The sequence below is a fragment of the Micrasema longulum genome, unplaced genomic scaffold (assembly GCF_059751315.1).
Source record: "Micrasema longulum isolate JH-2025_06_02 unplaced genomic scaffold, ASM5975131v1 h1tg001011l, whole genome shotgun sequence".
NCBI classification, from domain to species: Eukaryota; Metazoa; Arthropoda; class Insecta; order Trichoptera; family Brachycentridae; genus Micrasema; species Micrasema longulum.
The window spans coordinates 467,853-482,012 of NW_028278199.1; the positions used below are offsets into that span (position 1 = coordinate 467,853).

General features: G+C 33.8%; 1 protein-coding gene across 1 annotated transcript in view; it reads left to right on the forward strand.

The window, feature by feature from the left end:
* LOC148277571 (actin-binding Rho-activating protein-like) overlaps positions 1–14,160 on the forward strand; it is a 69,183-nt gene that overhangs the window by 38,771 nt on the left and 16,252 nt on the right. The window lies entirely within an intron of this gene.

The window sequence follows — 14,160 nt, forward strand, 5'->3', positions numbered from 1 at the left end:
ATGTACAATAAACTTATGTATGTAAATAAATAAATAAATGAACATAATCTTTAACAGCTTCAATGCATTCTAACCTTGCCCCAACTACCGGAAAGCAATTAAAATAATATACCACCAATCTTCAATGATACATTTCGCTAAATATAAAATGAGCTGAATTCCATATAGCGTCTGTTGACTGATGTACGAGAACATTACTCTAACCACAACATGCGTCTGTTTGAGGGTTTAAATTAACTAGCGGAATTAAAGTATTTTGACGCGTTATTTTTATAGAATATCTTATTGACTTGGGAGAATAATGGCTGCCAACCGTTGCTACTACGCTCTTCAAAAACAGTTACGTTCGAAACTAGTACGAAAAAATACTAAAATAATACAAAACTCTGATTAAACTAATCCTGACATATGCCTCCGAAACCTGGGCTATGCCAAAGAATATTGAGGAAACCATTGCAGCTTTCGAAATAAAACTCTTCAGAGTTACCTATGGCCCTGTGAGAGAAAACAACCATCGGCGTCGTCGTTACAATAGAGAGCTACCGAGCGCCCGATGTAATCAACTCCATCAAGGTGGGACGCTCGAGGAGGGCTGGCCATATAATTAGGATGGATGACAAAACCACATATAACGCCTAACTCTTTCTGTATCAGAGCAGATATGACAATGTTGGAAGTGAGAAACTAGAGAGGAAGGGCAGCAGGCCGGCAAGAGTGGAGTAGACTCCTGGATTCAGCCAAGGCCCACCCAGGGCTGTCGAGCTCATGATGATGACGGTATCTTATTAAGTATACTTTGTATCTAATAGGCATAGGACATTGGCAATCTTGTCCTCACAATCCTTTGCATTTTAATTTCATTTGTTTATTTTTGAATTGTATAATTTAATCGATATTTGTCAATCAGTACTTGTATCGCTGATTTTCTCATTAAAATGAAAGCACCCATCCCTTTCCCAAAACTATGTATAAATCATTGTCTGTTAGTTTCGAACATTCATTATATATTTAAAAAAAATAATTAAGCGAAAATTTAATATTTCTTTACAATCAAGCTGCAAAGCTAACACTTTTTATTGTACCCCTCACTGCAGTATTGTCAATTTGTGATGATCAAATACACACGGTCAGTACAATTACCTTTTTCTAATTTCCCAGCATGACAGTGAAGCAATACAGTGTTAGTTCCAAATCGAGACTGCGGCCGCACGCTCCAGATCCCGCTTCGAAAAGGAAGAAGACAAATTTAGTCATACAAATAAAACAAACAACGACTTAAACCCAAATACATTTCTGAAATATTCGAAGAATTCGCCCAACACAACTAAAAAAAAAAAATCGTATTCCAAAGCACATTAGCAGAATACATCAAATTATCAAGACACTACCGGTAAAGTCCTGAGACAGATCCTAACATGATCCCCATCGAACTCAGGTGAAATTACCTCTCGTACACTGAACCCTCACAAAACCCCAATTGAAATTGATTTTGATATTATAGTAAACAAACACGTTGAAAATGATTTATTTTTTAATAACATTATTCTAACGCGCACTTGGTTAAACGGCTAACTGTGAGCGTCCTGTGAAATAGAGGCTTAGCGGGTTATTCATTTAATAAAAAACATTTGTTGAGTACAGACACAGTTTAAAGTGATTCAATCAGAAACGACCCATGCCTGTGAACTTGCTCCAACTCGCTAGAAAATCCGCGTTGAGTCAGGCACTATTTGATGATCTATTTAATGAGTAATTTTTACTCATAAGAACATGAGAAATTAGGTGAGAATTCGTAAGGTATCCAAAAATAAAATTCTTCGTTTAATTTTATAGTAAACAGGAGTATACAGTATGACACGTTTCGTCTTATTAGGACGGAAAATTTGAGACGAACAATTCGATAGTAACAAGCTTTTTGTAGTCAGGTTCCAATTATTAAAGATTTTTGACATATTTAAACAAATATTATTTATATTTTTGGTAAACATGCACCAGTAAAAAATTGGAATAAAGTATGCAACTTTACCATAAAATGTCTTGATGAATTATGAATTAAATGAATTTGTCAAAATGTTTGTAGACAAAAGACTGGATTTCAACCGCTCGGGAGTCATTAAGATTGACAAATTACAACCGGGATGGAGAATACCTTAGAAAAGGGAATATGGAAGTCTAGGCATCTACAAGGCTTATGACCTGTCATTGGCTGGTTTAAGTGGCTACTTTACACACTGTCTAACATTCACCATTTTGCCTATGTTTAAACATCCAAATTTCTCCATTAAATTGACGTTTCAAAAGTCCAATACATTACGAAAAACTTCCATGTCAGAGGAGTTAAAGTTACCTCTGGTAATTGCTAGTTTGTTAGCATTTTAAAAAATAAATTTATGGTGGACTGATTCGACAGGATTTATAAGAATAACATATGAAGGAGCCCATGTTACGAAGGCGTTTTCCTGTAATGTGAATTATTTTATACCAAAAACACGAGCGCCTTTCGCTCAGATAAATTTCCTTTTTGTGGCCCCAAAAGTATTTAATGTCCAGGATGAATATATTAAGTTCTGCAAAATAAAAACCTATTTTTAAAAGTTTACAAGTTTGGATTTTGTCTAAGGGAAGAGACCATTGCAGGAGACTGCTGCAAGACATTGCATTGATGTATATACTATTAAGTGTGTTATCCGGATGTTTATTCAGTTTTATGTTTGGGTAATAAATTTTACTTTTAGTATTCTTTAATAATATGCATGCTTGCACTTTTGATGTAGACACCGCACCACATGAAAATATTTTAGATTTTTTTTATTATTTCTTAAAATCGAAGAAATTTGGATGCTTAGATATAGGCAGAATGATGAATGTTACATAGTGTGTAAAGTAGCCACTTTAATCAGCCAAAGACTTCATAAGTCATATAATTATAATGGACTCAGTATTGATGTAGACATTTTTAACTGCACGTTGTATTTGTACAGAAAATTTCTTCATGGGGTCGATTATTTGGGATAGTTGCTGAATGTGCATCTTTAGTGGTTTATGCTATGTATATGTGCCGCATGTAATGCATATGTTTGTGTATGTTTTATATGTTCGTTCATATGTGTGCGTGGATGGCTCGGAGTGTACATTCGGTATTTTTATTTATTACCTCCATGGAAAACGCAAATGTCAACAATTATTCTTTTCTCACTTGAAATTCTTATTTATTTTTTATTTTTTTGTCACATTTTTTATATTTTTTTTTTTGCACCACAACAGGCCAGGAGGCCCAATTACAGTGGTGAATTACATCACAGAACACCCAGGCTTGAGAAAATACACATTTTAATTTTTGTGTTCTCACCGGGAATCGAACCCGGAACCTTTCGTGTGCGAGTCAAGCGTCTTGACCACTACACCACGGAGGCCGCCAATTTAATGTTTATATCTTTTGCATAATTTATGAAAACCTTATCGGTCTTTTTATGTTAAAAAAATGTTGTTTTTAATACTTATTATGTATGTTTTCTGAATAAAAAATAAAATTAAAAAAAATAATAATTATAAAAATAAATAAAAAATTAAAAAAAAAAAAATAATAAAAAAAAATTAATAATAAAATAAAATAAATAAATAAATACTTAGACTTCTATATGCCCTTTAAAAAAGCTTTTCCATCTTGATTGAAATATCTGTCAGTTACATTATTACTCAGCCAAAAGCGTAGGCAGGAACAGCATTTGGGATCATTATTTAGTGCCAGAAAACATAATTATAACAATTTAACGCCATTATTGCATTTCAATCAACGGGTTTGGCTCATTATTATATAGGAGCACCTGAATAACATTTGGCCCACCTTCCGTTTCCACGCCAGCAAAATCGGGCGTAAACCTCAAGGGTGCTATTTGGAACAGCTCTCGCGGCAAGAGAAAACAGTTTTTCTCGTGTACTTTGTATGTAAATACAAGCCTATGTAAAAACTAAAATATGTTATACGCAACTACTATGGGGAGCAGGATATCAAAATGACATAAACAGACTACAAAGACAACAAAATAAAATATTAAAGTTAGTATATTACCTTCCTTATCTAACTGCAACTAGAGAACTTTTTAAACAAACTAAGCAATTTAATATAACTGAACTCTTTCAACTAGAATCATTAAAATTTATCCATAAATTAGCTACTAATGTAATTGTAGACGAATAACTAAAACTTGTAAAAAATTGTAGTCAACATGGACATAATACGAGAATATCAGACAAATACCATATACTACTTTCTAAAACAAGACAAGGACAATTAAGACTAATGAACCAGGGACTGAAATTATACAATAAACTACCAGACAAAACTAAACAAAAGACTCAGACAAACTTTTCAAAAGATGTAAAAAATATTATTTTGAACAACAGAGTATAAATGAAAAATGTATATATTATTTTATGTAAAATGAATGTAATAATCCGTAAGGGTTTATAAATTTTCAAAAAAAAAACCATATCTGTTATAATAATATGTACTCGCGTGTTCAAAAATGCTATCCGTATGTTTTCTAATAATATGTATCGTTCGTACAAAAATGTTATCCATATCTGTTATAATAATATGTACTCGCGTGTACAAAAATTTTATCCGCATATTTTATTATGTACTCGCATGTAAAAAAAACCTTACCTTTTTGTTTTACGAAAATAACCTTTTTAATTCATATTTCGCAAGCAAATTTGCGTAAAACATTTCTTTTTCGAACAATGTCGAGCCATGATCGCTAAAACATCGTAACCGACGTAAATATTATTTTACGGGAGAATATTTTTCCACTCTTGTTATTAAGGAATATACTTTGAAAAACAAATCTGTATGCGAAAGGTAACATCAAATATAATGACATTGAGTTATTATGTTCAAATCAAATTTCTTGTCCTCTATACATGGTAAATAGCATTAACTTACAATTTCTTTAAAAACGTAGATAATTTATTTATTTTTTATTGTAAACATACAGTATTCTCAAAAAAAATAAAATGTGTGTTTTTGTAATTTTAATCAATATATTTTAAAAACAAATTGACTTTAAAGCCTCTTATTGAAAAATATGTTTAAAGTATGAAAAATCACTAGTTGTCTATCCTAAACAAGTTGGGTTTTTGGAGATACTGTAGTTTACCTCTCGCGCGCAGAAATTTGTCGGCCTCGTGGTGTAATGGTCAGCGCGTTTGCCTACCATTCAAGAGGTCTCGGGTTCGATTCTCGACATGGTTGAGATGAAATATTTATTTAAAAGGTTATTTTCACACGAAAATATTTCATAGTCCCAGTCCGTAATACTGATTTTCTAACCTCCATGTGACAAAATGATCAAGATACGCTGCGATTGGTGTAACAATACAGTGCCCTATGCACTCATTAAGTGCGGAAAGAAAATGACGATGTACAGAAATTTAGTTTTGTGTGTTTATTCTATTGATGTCAAACAAAATTTAATTATCTTCGGCAAAATACTGTTTTTGTCAGTTACGATATTTTGGCGATCATGGCTCGATGTGGCCGTCCAATTTTAACCGTATTTTTGTCTAACTTTAAATCTTCGATGAGTCACAAAGTCTAATACCAAAGAAGAGTGACCTCGACCACCTATCCCAGGATATTTATATTTCGGGAGAATTTGTTTATGCATTCTTTATGCGATTCGTGAGTCACGAGGAATGCAAGATGCCATTCGGGCCATCATAGAGCGAATCATACTGAATCAAATATGTTCTTTCCTTTTCCACAACCATTCCAGGAATACGTAGTACGCATATATGTACGCATATATGTGTACGCATGTGTGTCAGATTCCTTCCGCTAAATTTAGCCTCGGTAAATATTTGTCTGAGACGCAGTCAAGGCCGATTAACGGAAAACTAGAAATTATTTTGATATGAATAGAAAATTGTATTTTATTTCTCCTGAGAGCTGACGCGACGTCTCAAAGGAACAGTGGCCTTATTTTTAAATAATTAGTTTCGTAAATGCAATCGTATCGTAAGAGGGAACGAGAGTGAAATTCGATTAGATTGCGTTAGAGTGAGATGGATACACCGCGAACGAATGAACTTACGATACGAAATTGTGACAGAATAAGCCTACAGTTCAAAGGCGCTGTAATATGGATTCAATTTAAGTACTTATTTATTAATCATAATAAAATTAATCTTTATTTACCATATTGTTTATTAATTAATTTTTTTTTTTTTACATGAAAGACGTCCTCACTGTCCCGTTTTATACATTGTTGTAAATATGAAATAAAAAAACAAAAGTATACATCGTTAAAAGGCGGACTTATTGCCGCTTTCATACCCTAAACGCATCTGATGCACCTAGTGCAAAGGACATCACATTGGAACATTAGACGCAGTGTACCTCGGTCATTTGTAATTTTAAGGTAAGGTGATCAATCTTACGATTCTGGTACCAGTCCAGGGATAGCGAAATGTTGCACTGAAAGAACTCCCCCCACATACTCGAAAATCGTTTAAAAACCGAGGGTCTTCCTACCGGTTTCGCTCATACTAAAAAAAAAATTTGTTCTGAATCTGAATACGAAATATCGATTTTTTTTTATGGAGAAAAAATGAATTTTTGCGTTTTTATGATTTACTCAAATATTTCAATTTTCGGGGCAATTTTCAACGAGTTGAAAATAACTCTTTTAGAAAATGGGAATCAAGTTGGGGTAGAGTGTGGTTCGAATTTCGGGCCTCTGATCCGTGAGTCCGCAAAACTAGCCACGGCACCACAACCCGATTAGTTTAATGTATTGTTAATTTGAATTGCTTTTTTTAATACTGCTTTCACTTTATACTCTACTGCTTTCATTTTATACTCTACTGCTTTCATTCCCCCTTTTTTTTTGTTTTTTTACAATATAGACAAGAGGTAAAACAGAGTATTAAAAAAATAAAGGATAATTACATAGAAATGAAATACACATTAACAGTAAAAATAGTAAACGAAAAATCCCACTAAGGCATGGCCTGTTCGTATGTTTACAAGAAATGTTTATGAATTTTTGCTAAATAGGCAGATATAATATTTTTGTGTAGTATAAGAAAGAGAAAAGAAAATATTCTGTAAAAGATTTTAAGGTACTTGTTTGTTTTATAGTAATTAAAAAAGGAAATAAAAAACATATAAAAAAACATTAAAATATTCCTTATTATTAAAGGGCAACAAAATATATCATTGAAAAAAAGAGTTAATATCTTTAGTTTGAATCCAGGATAGTCCATGTTTTTTAAAAGAAGGAAAATTTTGAGAGTTTGGCGAATTGTACAGAGTGAAATATTACAGTGTTAAACCACCATCAAAACAAATGTTTGTCGTCGCATGGCAGACAAATGCGCTAACTAGTACACTACGAGATGGACTTTTTCCCACTTAATTTCCCGGTTAGAACACGAAAATTAAATGTAATTTTTCACAAGCCTGTCTTGCCTCGAGTGTTCTGTGTTGTAATTCATCACCATAATTAGGCTGACCTGCTTTGGTGCAAAAAATAATGGCATCATATCAAAGATAATTACTAAAATTTAAAATTTAGAAATAAGCGGAAGAAATATGTTCATAATGCATGTTTTAAATAAAAAAACAAACAAATCATCACAACCGGTAGGAATTGGCCATCTAACCAAAGTCAAAGTCAAAGCATGATTGGATATGGTATAATTGGCTGGGGTGGAGCCGTTTTATCTATTCTAGATCCATTAATTAAAGTTCAAAAAGCAATTATATGAATCATTTTCAAAAAAAAAATTCTGTCATTCAGAACCACTATTTAAAAAATCAAAAGTTTTGAATGAGAGACAGTTATTTCCAATGATTCTCTTAAAAATGTCCATGATAAAAAACCTAAACTAGTTAAAATACATAAAAAACCAGAGCTATAACTAAAGGTAGTCTTGTGGTTCCTCAAACGAAGTCATTTTTTGTCCAAAAACACTCTGGTTTTATAAAACCTCGATGCTATAATAAGCTACCTCCACAAATTACTTATTCTTCCAAAAATAAATTCCCAATTAAAGTTAAAGAGTGGCTCCTCAGAATCGGAAGAAGTCAGCTGGGTGAGGTTATAAGAATAACAATTAAATGCTGCCTTCAATTTTCAATACTCAATGTATATTTTTCATTCATTTGATTTATACATTATTTTTATATGTGTAATAAACTGGGTTACGTATATTCGATTTTCGACTTTTTTGTGGAGTTACATTGACACTCATGTCTAACAAGTTCGGCCATTTTGAATGTTCAGTTAATTTTTGACAGCTGCTTTGCTTGCACGTGTTTTGGCTCGTCTTCAATTTTTGCCTATTCCAAAAAATGGATCAAAGAATCTGAATAAAATTTTGTTTGAAAAACAAAATTAAGTGCGCGAACGCATTCCGAATGTTGACTGTGGCATATGGCGAAGCTTTTTTGGACCAAAGCAACGTTTATCGGTGGTACAAAATGTTCTCAGAGGGCCGAGAAGATGTGAACGACTAAGAGCGTGCCGGATGCCCGAGCACGCCAACAACAGCTTACCCACCACATACCGCACACCGCATCTGAGGACATAAGTCTCCTTGGCGGTGCCCACATACACGGAAAATTTGCTCGTTGTCAAACGAGAAAAGCTGCCCGAAGGAGCTCTCTGAAATCTGGTAGCCTTAGCATCTTTGTGCTGAAAGAAAGTAATCCAGAAGTATGTATATGTACTTCATTGGATTAAGAAGAGAAGGAAGTGAATTCTTCACTGACTGGGATTAAATTGATTGGACATGATCAATTCGCCGAAATGATTACAAAACCTTATAAAAGCCTTGACATTCTTTGCACGCCAACAACAGACGAAAACATTGATGGAGTGAAGAAAATAGTATTGGCCAATCGTCGAATTATTGTTAGAGAAGTTGCCGAGGACCTAAACATATCCATAGATTTTTACCAACGATTTGGGCATGAGACGGGTGGCTGCGAAATTAGTACCAATATTGCTCAATTTCGACCAAACACTGCATCGCAAAAACATTGCTCAGGAGCTTTTTGATTCGGTGACCAGTTACAACCTAAATTTGGTTTAGAGGGTCATAACCAGTGACGAATAATGCCTTTATGGTTATGACGTGGAAACCAAAGCTCAATCATCCCAATGGAAGCTGCCGCATGAGCCGAGACCGAAAAAAGAGCGCCAAGTTCGGTCGAATGTAAAGGTTTTGCTTTCAGTATTCTAAGATTGCAGGGGCGTGGTGCATCATGAGTTCTTGCCACAGGGTAGAACAGTCAATAAGGAATATTACTTGCAAGTTATGCGCAATTTTCGCGAAGCAATCCGCCTGAAACTTTGAAAAAGAAATTTGTGAAATAACAAAATCTTGCTTTTGCACCACGATAACGTCACGCTCACACATCGTTGCTTGTGGGTAAATTTTTGGCCAAAAACAATTCACTAATAATGCCGCAGCCACCAATTCCCCAGATCTGCCCCCCTGTAACTTTTTCTTGTTCCCGAAACTGAAGAGGCCCCTGAAATGACGACGCTACGCTACGATTGAGGAGATAATAACGGCATCGAAAGAGGATCTGAACAAGATGACTAAAAATGATTTTTCGAAGTGCTTCGAGGTTTGGAAAAAAACGTTGGCAAAAGTGTATAATATCGAGTGGGGATTACTTTGAAGGGGACAAAAGGGATATTTGTGAATAAATAAATAATTTTTGTAAAAACACAAAATTCGCGATATTTTTTGAACGTATATTCCTTAATATTTTACATATGTATTTTAAAAAAAAAAATTATCATTGTTTTAATTTTTTAAACTTGTTCATAAATGTTTTAAGTATTTTATTTTCATTATTTCTTTATTTCGATTATAATATATAATTATTATTGTGGACATATATATATAGTACTCGTATATACTCGTATATTATAAATGTAACTTTAGAACAGGTATTTTTGTATCTAGTGAAGCTGCCATGATTATTTTCTTGCAATTCAATTCAATGTCTAATGCTAATTTTGTTTTATTTTGTATTGCATGTATTTACTTTTATTTTTTGCCAATAAACGCCTATTTCGGTACTGAACCTGACCTAACTGCGCCACGGCGCCTGTCTATGTTATTCCGACTTTTGACATGTCCGTCTTCAAGTATTTGTTGGATTTAGTGGTGCCATATCCTTTTCAGTCTTCCTCGTTTTCTGCATCCATCAACATTCGCATTGAAAAACCTTTTTGATGTTCTATTGCCGTTCATTCGCTCTACGTTTTCAAATAAACGTAGCACTTCTTTCTTGATTTTGTAAATAACGTTAGTCTCAGCGGTCTCAGCCTACTGACGACAAAAAAACGTTGACGTTAATACAACATAATTAGAGTCACACAGGTTCAAGTTTTACCAAGTTCACTGGTGATTTTCCCGCGGAATACCAAATTCGTTAAATTCAATGGAATATTAATTTCAAAAAGTAGGCGTTCGAATAAGTGAGATTATTCGCAGTAGAAAGTTAAATGTTCTCACGCAATAACAATATAATTATTGTTACCATTGTATTGCGTGTTATCTGTGAATATTCATTCGTTCACAATACTCGAATTAAGAGCGAATGTACAAAATTTAGAAATGAATAATAAGACTGATCAAGTTTCATTTTTATTCACAAATAAATTAACGTTTTTCCACGTGATAATCACTGAATAGAGAAATAAGTAAGGTGGTTAATCAACAATATTTTAAGAACGTCCAAATACCTGCAGATACGTACTGGATTTAACTCCTAAGTTTATTAAGATTAACAAATTATGTACGGATGAAAAACCTCTTCGGGAAGCGAATAACCTAGCCGGACCGAAGGGGGGGATTCGAATCTCCCATAGACCGATTTTAATTCGATAACTTAAGTATTATTAAAGCTATTTGCCGTATATTTTTTGCAATCGTGAAATTAATAAAAAGCAGCATTTTCCTATTTTTGTTTTTGATTTAGTTGTTTTTTTTTTTAAATATTAAAACAAAAAAAGACGTAAATAATACAAGAGTAAATTTCACTTTATGTACATAAGCATTCGGCAAACTAAAAAATATATATATAATACACGAATGAGTAAAATATGTGTACGCGAAAACATGAATGAATTATTGCACGGTCATAAACACTTCCAACGTTTTATTCTCCTGACGCCATATACAAGTAGGCGCTGGGGTCGTTTGGTACCCTCGTTTGGATCATGTTTAATTTTTGTGAGGGAAAGGATAAACGTGTGTGTCGGTGAGTATGAAAATCGGTAAAATCTGTTTTTGGTAAAAAAATGATTTTTCGATGCAAAATTATGAAAATGTACGGATTACATACGCTATTTACATCTAAAGTGTAAAGATCTAACGTTTAACTTAAAACTATTATATAATTATCAACCACGAAGTAAGTTACAGTTTACAACAATAAAATTGGCCATAGGTAAGTACTCTGATCGAGAATTGTAAACGCAAACTGAAACCGTCCGTTACACGTTTGTTTTTAAACTAAAAACCAAATAAAAAATTAGGAACGCTTTTGTTTTATACAATAGAGCTAAAGGGCTTCTCTTTAAGCGGGAGCGAATGTTTACTCTGAGTAATGTAACTGACCCGAGTATTAAAGAATATACTTTTGTACTTATTGAGTGTAAAAAAAAATTTAAACCGCTCTTGTCTAAAGCTGAAGAAAATGTCGTGGTTTTATGATCTTGACGATCATATCACGACGATCATGGAGAGCCTCCGTAATGTAGTGGTCAAGACTCTTGACTCACGCACGGAAGGTTCCGGGTTCGATTCCTGGTGAGAACACAAAAATTAAAACGTGATTTTTATCAAGCCTGAGTGTTCTGTGATCATTTACCACTGTAATTGGGCCTCCGGGCCTGTTGTGGTGCAAAAAAAAATGTCTCCACACACTATGGAGCATTCATCATTTTGCCGATGTTTGAATATACACATTCGTTCAATTGTAGCTATATTCAACTTGTTTTAATGTCTAAACAAATGGGAATGTTGTACCTACTTCAATTATTATTAAATTTTTATTTTGTATGTAAACAGCATTACGTCCTATAATAGTATATCCTACACTGAAACCTGAAAGAAAGACATACCCTGCTTTCATGCGACAAAACAGGCTAGCAGGGAACAAAAGTTAGTATTATAAAGTTGTTCAAATAAAAGACTCATGATCTTGAAAGTAGTACAAACCAAAAAAAATATACATAATTGGTTGCATCAGAGAGAAAACATTTTTAGGAAGAGTTATGGAAGTCCAGGCATTTACAGGGCTTATGACTTGTCATTGGCTGGTTTAAGTGGCCACTTTACTGTATTACTAATATCCACATTTCCTCAACTCTTCCATCTGAAGCAAAAGAGCTGAAACCTTTATCATGTGCGTGAGATTCATCCGGCTGAACCATTTCACCTACTTGGCAACGCATGAAAACATAGTTACAACAGAGTTGAAATACAAATATTGTTTTATTGAATTGGAAATTAAAAAAAATAAAAACAACGTTTTCAGTATGTCCAAATGTTTGCAGACGGGTTGAATTTCCTCCCTACGGAGTTATTTAGATCTAAATTTGTTGCGACAGAGAGGTAAAACATTTTGAGATTCATTTTATTGTTGATACTAACCGGTGTAAGAAGAATAATAAAAAATAAAAAAATTGTTTTCAGGCGTTGTCTAGCAGGTAAATTGGTTCAACATGAAGGTTTCTTTCAAGAAATTCTTTCATTCCCGCAGGGAAGTTTCAGACTGGAATAAATTGCCAAGCCTTGTTGTCCATTCCATTTCGGTCAACGAGTTCAAAAACCGTTTGGATGCTTTTTTGAAAGAAGAAAAACTTGGACAAAAAGCAGTACACGAGATATAGGCGCATCAGCAAAGGTTGCCTACATATAACAAAAAATAATAAATAATATAATTTTAATTTAATGCTGATATATGGCAATTAACAAGTCAATAAAGAACTTCACAAACGTCAACAGATATAAGAGTCGAAGGAATGTAGATGTTCAAATATAGGCAGAATGGTTAATGTTACACAGTGTGTAAAGTGGCCGCTTAAACCAGCCAATGACATGTCATAAGCCCTGTGGATGCCTAGACTTCCATATTCCATTCTGTAAAATGTTCTTAATGTCTTACAATATTTGAGTTTGTCCAAATGTTTTGAGACAAAAGACTGGATTTCACCCCCCAGGGAGTCATTGAGATTAACAAATTTACACAGAGTGTAAAGTGGCAACTTAAACCAGCCAATGACAGGTCATAAGCCCTGTCAATGCCTAGACTTCCATAATCCCTTTTTTAAGGTATTCTCCACCCCTGTTGTAATTTGTTAATTTGAATGACTCCCGGGGGGGCGAAATACAGTATTTTGTCTACGAACATTTGGACAAACTCAAATATTGTAATAAAACTAACTGGTCCAAGAAGAAAATTAAAAATTGGAAAATTATTTTCAAGCGTTGCCTAGTATGTGAAATAATTCAGTCAGATGAATCTCTTCACAACAATAAAGGTTTTGGCTCTTTAACTGCACTAAAATCAACAAATGGTAGAATTGAAGAGATATGGATGTTATGTAAAATGGTAAATGTTACACAACGTGTAACGTAGCCACTTAAACCAGCCCACGACAGGTCAACTGCTCCACAAGTGTATAGTTTATACAACATTATTTTTTGGTATGTGTATTTTTGTACATACACAAATCTGGATTTCTCCCGAGGGGGAGTAGGTATATATATTTTTTTTATCAATATTCCTACAGAGATGAGGTAGAATTTTTTCAAATTCAGGATTATCGATATTCGAGCGTTTACAGGGCTTATGACCTGTCATTGGCTGGGTTGAGTGGCCACTTTACGTTTTACAACATTCCCCATTCCGCTTATTAGCGAATATCGACACAGGTACCATTTTGATTCTTGTATATATCTTATTAAATGAGAAACCATTCACTAGCGTGTTGGAGCACCATCTATGTATTGATATTGACATGACATTGATATGTTATATTGATATGACAGGTCATAAGCCCTGTAAACGCTCGAATATCGATAATCCTGAATTTGAAAAAAATCTACCTCATCTCTGTAGGA